This window comes from Myotis brandtii, unplaced genomic scaffold, assembly GCF_000412655.1.
Source record: "Myotis brandtii unplaced genomic scaffold, ASM41265v1 scaffold525, whole genome shotgun sequence".
In the NCBI taxonomy this organism is placed as follows: Eukaryota; Metazoa; Chordata; class Mammalia; order Chiroptera; family Vespertilionidae; genus Myotis; species Myotis brandtii.
This window is the reverse complement of record NW_005369915.1, coordinates 719,044-726,298: the sequence shown is the minus strand read 5'-3', so window position 1 is coordinate 726,298 and position 7,255 is coordinate 719,044. Positions and strand designations below refer to the sequence as shown.

General features: G+C 40.1%; 1 non-coding gene across 1 annotated transcript; it reads right to left on the bottom strand.

Moving 5' to 3' along the window:
- Positions 1-495: 495 nt before the first annotated feature.
- Positions 496-568, bottom strand: TRNAH-GUG. The gene has a single exon. It is a non-coding gene; the product is annotated as a tRNA-His (tRNA).
- Between the last annotated feature and the right edge of the window lie 6,687 nt (positions 569-7,255).

Sequence of the window (7,255 nt, the reverse complement as noted above, 5' to 3'; positions counted from 1 at the left end):
GAAACACATGTTTTCCTATTTTTTCTCTGTGGTAGAAATCAGGAGAGTGAATTATCTACTCTAAGATAAATAGATTATTTTTGTGGCTTTAGAAATGTCTAATTCAGAGATAAACTTCTGAATCCAATCTAAACTTTAACTCAATGAAATATTTTTGAGTTTTTTGGAGTTTTACCACACAATAAGGCTAGCACACAAGTAACTACTTCTCCAACTTTAAATTACTTTATATATTTATTGAAAAACTTGTCAGGTTCATAGATAAATTTTCAATCTTTATTTTGTGTATATCTGATGATACTCCCAGCCTACAGAATTTCAGCAGAAGATATTGGGTATCCACATATACGTTGGTTGGAAGTGATGTTTTTTTAAAAAAATTATATTTTATTGATTTTTTTACAGAGAGGAAGGGAGAGGGATAGAGAGTTAGAAACATCAACCAGCTTCCTTCTGCACACCCCCTACTGGGGATGTGCCTGCAACCAAGGTACATGCCCTTTCCCGGAATTGAACCTGGGACCCTTCAGTCCACAGGCTAATGCTCTATCCACTGAGCCAAACAGGCTAGGGCGGAAGTGATGTTTCTCAATCACTTCTACTTTTTAAAACCCTAATTCTGGGTTTATAACTAAAGTTATAAACTAGGGATAACATTGTAAAGACAGTAGAATACCCTTCACTTTCCAACGTGATTGCAAATTGATTCAGAATAGAAAAGTTTAAACTTGATAGTCAACAATCATGACTTCACTTGATTTAACTACCTTATAACAAGAGAATTGATATGTTATAGTTTTATTTGGTATCATAAAGTTTTGATATCTTAGAATAAAAAACAACTTTGTTCAGGTAGCATTGTCAAACAGTGGGGTGTGTGTGCATGTGTGTGTATGTGTGTGTGTGTGCACATGCACATGCTGAAGTTATGTGGAGTGAAGAGAGATATGCATAGATATACAAAAGACATTAGCCTTTCGGATGTGAGGGCGATCTGGCTGCGACATCTGTCACCCCATTGATCGCCAGGGTTGATTCGGCTGATCTGGCTGGCTAGGCGGGTGTCCCCCTCCTCCCTCACCGATCCATGTGCGTCCCTCCCGAAGCTGCGAGCTCGGTCGAAGAGGACGACCTTCCCCCCTTCCCCCCTGAGGAGAGGACCGGTCTTCGGTCAAGGGTATACGAGTAGCTGCGCTCCCCTGCTAGAACCTCCAAACAAGCTCTCAAGGTCCAAAAGACATTAGCCTTTTTAACTTCAGTGAACATAAAAAAAAAGACTGGTTCTACTATCAGAACACTAATAAAAGAGTCTAGCCTAGCCAGTTTGCTCAGTGGTAGAGCCTTGACCTATGAACCAGGAGGTCATGGTTCGATTCCCTCCAGATCAGGGCACATGCTCATGCCTGGGTTGCAGGCTCAATCCCCAGTGTAGGGCATGCAGGAGGCAGCTGATCAATGGTTCTCTCTCCTCATTGATGTTTCTATCTCTCTTCCTTGTTTCCCCTGAAATAAATAAAAAAACATGTCTAGTATGCTAAACATAATAAAGAGCTATCTATAGCTTATTATAATGTAACTAGAGGCCCAGTGCATGAAACCCGTGCACTGGTAGGGTCCCTCCCTTCCCCCGGCCGACTCCACCCCCTGGTTGAACTCATGGACAACTCCCAGTCAAGGGAACAATTTGCATACTATGCTTTTATTATATAGGATGTTTAACAACTATGAATTCTTTAGCTTAGATACCATAAAGGGTATTTACTCTTCCATATGTCCACTTGTGTCATTTTAATGCTAATATCTGAATAGACAATGTATTTACCAATCAAATTTGAACACTTTCACATTTTTGCTTAATTAAAATACATAAAGAAAAAGAGAGAAATATTAAATTGAGTGGAAAGTTTAAAAACTACAAAAATTGAACATGTGTGAGGATAACTTTACCAGCATTGTTAAATGCTAGGAATTTTGAAAATTGAAGGTAGCCTTAATAAGAATTAATAAGTGAGACAGAAAATCATCACAAACCTTCCCTCATGGCTGCAAGTAGCTAAGAGTATTACTCATAACAGAATAATAAAACTACATTTCTGCCTGTGTAGTAAATGCTGTATGAATTGGTTACTACTACTGTTTTCACATACCAATTGGTAAGTAGAATCCACACAGAGAGAAACAATTTTGTCCTGGTTATTAACTCCCATCCTTAATCTTACTCTCCTATCAATTAAGATGCTTCTGGCAATAAGCAGCACAATACCTGATAAAATGGATGGTTAGATAATTTAGCATCTTAGTTATGTTATGTTTTATAGCTTTTCTATAATTCTCTAGGCCATCCTTATATTCAGAAAATGACAGGTGCAGTTCCAAAAATTACAACTTTCTGAACAGCTTCCAAAAAAGCAGAAGGGAAGGGAATAAAGAAGTATTTTTCTCTTGAGTCTCTTTTGTTAAGAGAATATTTTCCCCCAAAGTTTCACCCCAACTCCTAGGGAACTCCTTCACTTTGCCATTTTATTTAATTGGTTTGAACTAGTTCACTTTTATGCACTTAAATTATTTTCTAAAAAAATTGAATGGCATTTTTATGCTTGACCTAAAACAGTTGGCTTTGATCAATTTATGGTTTATCCCCTATTGCTGGAAAAAGAGTCCAAATTCCCTGAGAACTTTGACAGCCTTATGGTTTGAAACTCACTTCACCTACTTACAGTTTTATGTTATCTTTGCACCTTAGTATTACTTTCTCTGGAATAATTTCTGTTTCTAATTTCTTATTCTCACTCTATTAGTTATCCAAGAAACAGACATTAAGTAGGATGAGTCATATAAGAGATTTATTGGGAATAAAACATGTGAAAGATAAATGGTGAGGGAATAAGAGTAGGTGGGAGAAACCTTCAGACCACAGTGCAGATAAGACACATTTGAAAAGTTAAAGGAGGAAAAAGGATTTGGTAGGAAAAGCCTCAGATCACAGATAAGCCTGAGTAATCCCAGCCATGCATAGCAAGAGACCTTAACAAAGGTTGCCTGTTGAGAGTTCTGCATCAGGCAGGACTACTCCTTCTCTAGTATGCCCACTGTTCTCAATCACCAATGGGTCTTAGAATAAGGAGACTCTAGGCTCAGCATCAACACTATAGTTTTTCCAAAGGAGCAGAAGCTGATAGAAGCTGTCAGTCCACTATGTTGCTCTAGAACAGCGGTTCTCAACCTGTGGGTCGCAACCCCTTTGGGGGTCACCTAAGACCATAGGAAAACACATATATAATTACATATTGTTTTTGTGATTAACCACTATGCTTTAATTATGCTCAATTTGTAACAATGAAATTGGGGGTCACCACAACATGAGGAACTGTATTAAAGGGTCGTGGCATTAGGAAGTTGAGAACCACTGGTCTAGAAGTTATCTAGAAGATGAGGACAGTACACTCTCTTGGCCATCACAGTTCACTCCTTGTCCTGCACTTTACCCACATTTGGGACCAGCTAGTTCATGGTTCCCTAAGGAGGAACTTGAAAGAGGGAAGTTAGTCAGGTGAATTATAGCCAGTGTCACTAATGTTCTTGGGAACACAGCAGTCCCTTGTCCTCTTTGCCTCTCTTTATACATTCTAAATTCTCTATACATCTAACTTCTTACCCACCTTTGTTAGCACCACCATTGATTTTGGTGGCTTTTATTGTAGTGTGACCTACTATACCTCCTTCCCTGTGAAGAACATTCCTAGTCAGAAGCTATGTCATGTGAGATTTTATGTCAGTGGGTCAGGTAGACTGCAAATCTTCACATAGTAGACTGCCTGAGGTTCTATGGGAAGAAGACGGAAAATCATGTACTAAATACTCACATAACTTATGAGGATGATCTGATGGCCCTTCTCATATGTAAAGGGCTTAATATACATAATGTACTTGCCATTAAAGAGTTGGTTGGTCTCTTTGAGATATAATTCAGTGTCAGGTCTCAGCATCATGCAGCATTGTGGATGACCTGGAGCGCTGGGCTACTTTTTCATGAAACTTAGCCAATCTCTCATCCTATTCAAGCTTAATGCCTCTATTTGTATCATGGGTTGAATTATATCCCCTTAAAATATATTGAAGCTGAACACCCAGGTTACCTGTGAAAGTGACTATTTTGAAATAGTTTTTACAGATTTAATCACATTAAAATGAGCTTATCAGGGTGCTACCTAAACATATATATATATATATAAAAGCTTAAGCGACCCTTACAACCAACAGACTGGAATGACTGGAATGACCGGTTGACCAATTGCTATGATGTGCACTGACCACCAGGGGGCAGATGCTCAATCCCACCCACCCCTTCCCTATTGGCTCCAATGGGGGGGCCGACTGGCCAACCTCCTGTGGCTCCTCTCCCCAGCGAGCCAACCTCCCGGGGTCCCTCCCCCTGGCTGGACCCCTGATAGGCCTGTGTCACTGGCCAGGCCAAGGGACCCCCACCTGTGCACGAATTCGTGCACTGGGCCTCTAGTATTCTTATAAAAGGAGGCAAACGCCACATGAAGAGAGAGACATGGAAGAATGCTATGTGATGACAGAAACTGGAGTGATGCCACTGCAAGCCAAGGAATTCCAAGGAATAATGACAACATCAGAAGCTAGAGAGAAGCAAGGAAGAATTCTCCCCTACAGGTTTCAAAGGGAACAAGTCCCTGCTGTCACCCTGATTTTTTACTTCTAGCCTCCAGAACTGTGAGAAAACACATATCTATTGTAAACCACACAATTTATGGTACTTTGTTATGGCAGCCCTTATAAAACTAAAAAGGTAGATTTATAGAATATCAATTTGGCTCAGTTGAGCTGTTTCCCAGAATAGCCTTTCCTGTATATTTCAAATTGATTGACCACAAGAGATACTGTTGATAGGCTTTGCAAGGTGAAAGAGAAGCCACAGCCATTTTGTTCTCTCTATACTCAGAAGGTCAGCAGAGACAATTTTATTATGTACGCACTTTGTCATTTATTTGCTGGCTACTCTGATTGGTTAGCCAGGCAGAAGCCAAGCTCCGACTCATTTTGCTGAATTCTCTTTCAAAAGGCTTCTTGGACTCTTGGACCTGTTTTGTGTATTTAGCTCTGAGACAAAGGATCCAGGTTCTCCTGAAGGACACCTATTTTGTCAAGGGTGGAAGCAGAGAGAGATAACACAAGTTTCCGTCTGACCTACCAGTTACAGCTCATACTTGTGGTTTTTGGCTCAGGCGTGTGAATTCCAGCTTCTCTGTGCTGTACAACAGCCCCACTATAATGCCCTGGCAAGTTTTCATGTCTCCACATAGGCCAGATGGGCAAGGTTTACAGCTGCTCTCAGATTTGGCAAAACACCCTAAAATATGAGACTATGGAAAGCTTGTGAGGAACGGCTTCAAGGTCATTTCCTACCCTCCTCTTACCTGCCAGGGAATTTCTGGTTCTCACTGCCACTCAGATACTAATAAAGTGGGAGGCTTTGTGCTTCACCACTCTTAAAATGCACCTGCAGAATATAACACTGCTCAGCTAGAGCATGGCACCGTCTTTTCAGCAACTTGGTGCCCTACACCCCTGTTGTTTGGTCATATGGCCCTTTTGGTTCAGGTGTTAACTGACAACTTTGGTTACTCTTACTTTCTATACAAGTAATAAATTATGAATCTAAAAAGGGTTTGTTTCCTTGTTTTTGTTTTTATTGTATTTTTTACTGATAGCACCTGTAAGCTTTGCCACAGTTTGTCAATACTTGCTGTCCTCAAGTTTTTATTAATTTGTTTTTCCTCTAATTGCCTTCCCTGTGAATAATGAACCATCAGATGCAAAGACAACAACCTTATTATTTCAAGTCAAATCTGTGTGTGTGTGTTTTAAATATACACATACAAAGTAGAAAGGAAAATATTCCAAATATTTGATTACTAGACACTGGCTGTGAATTGACACTAATCACCAGAGACTGACAACATCATTTTGGTCCATCATTCAAATTAGGGGGTTAATGGAGTTTAGATGATCAACAGATTTTCTACTCAGGTAATCCATTGGTGAGACGAATGGATACTCAAGACCACCTTATGATTATTATTATTTCTCACTCTGGAATGCAAAATTTGAATAAACTTCCTTAGCAACTGGCATTGCTATAGGCTTCCTAAGTCATAGAGTGAAGCTAATACTGTAAGAAAAGCCCAATGAAAGCCACTGGAACTATCTCTACAAACAAAAGTAGTAATCCAAAAGCAATACTATATTCCTTAGGAGAATGCAAAGATTAATGACAGGAATACTTAACCTGAAAGATGAAGGGTGGTGATTCCCACTAATCTCCATTCAATTCAATTATTTGGGCTGTGAATAAGACAACTAATCTTGGGGTATGAGAATGGATTATTATACATTTAATCAGTTGAGGCTAACCACAGCTACTGTTCCAGCTGCACTTTAATTGCCAGAGCAAATCTACTCATCCCTTGGCACCTGCTATGCAGGCATTGAGATGGCAACTGCAGTTTTCTCTATGCCTGTTAGTAAAGGTGACCAAAGCAGTTTTATTTCAGCTGACAGGGCCATCCTCAGGCTCCATTCTCCTGCCTTAGGATTATATCATATCCTGGACCACTGCAACCTTTATCATCTTTCCCTTTTACTAACCTAAGAACAAAAGAAGTCTCTGCAACAGATCCAGGCTGCCATGCAAAACGACCTACCATTTGGGCCTTGTGAATTAGAGATCTGATGTCACCTGACATGTCAGTTGTACATAGGGATGCTGCATGGAGCCTTTGACTGGGCCTTATGGATGAATTATTAGGAAGTCCCTTAGGATTTTTGAGCAAAGCTATGTTACCTTCTGAAGATTACTACTCTCCTTTTCAGAGAGAGTGTTTGGCTTGTTAGTGGAGACCGAATGCTTCACTGTAAGCTACCAAGTTCACATGTGACTGGAATTGCCCATCATAACCAGGGTATTGTCTGACTCTTCAGTCTATAAAGTTAGGCATGCACAGCAGCACTCCACAAAATAAGAGTAGTATATATGAGATCAGCACACCCAGAAGGCACAAATAAAATGAAAGAGGATGTGTTTGGCTTGTTAGTGGAGACCGAATGCTTCACTGTAAGCTACCAAGTTCACATGTGACTGGAATTGCCCATCATAACCAGGGTATTGTCTGACTCTTCAGTCTATAAAGTTAGGCATGCACAGCAGCACTCCACAAAATAAGAGTAGTAT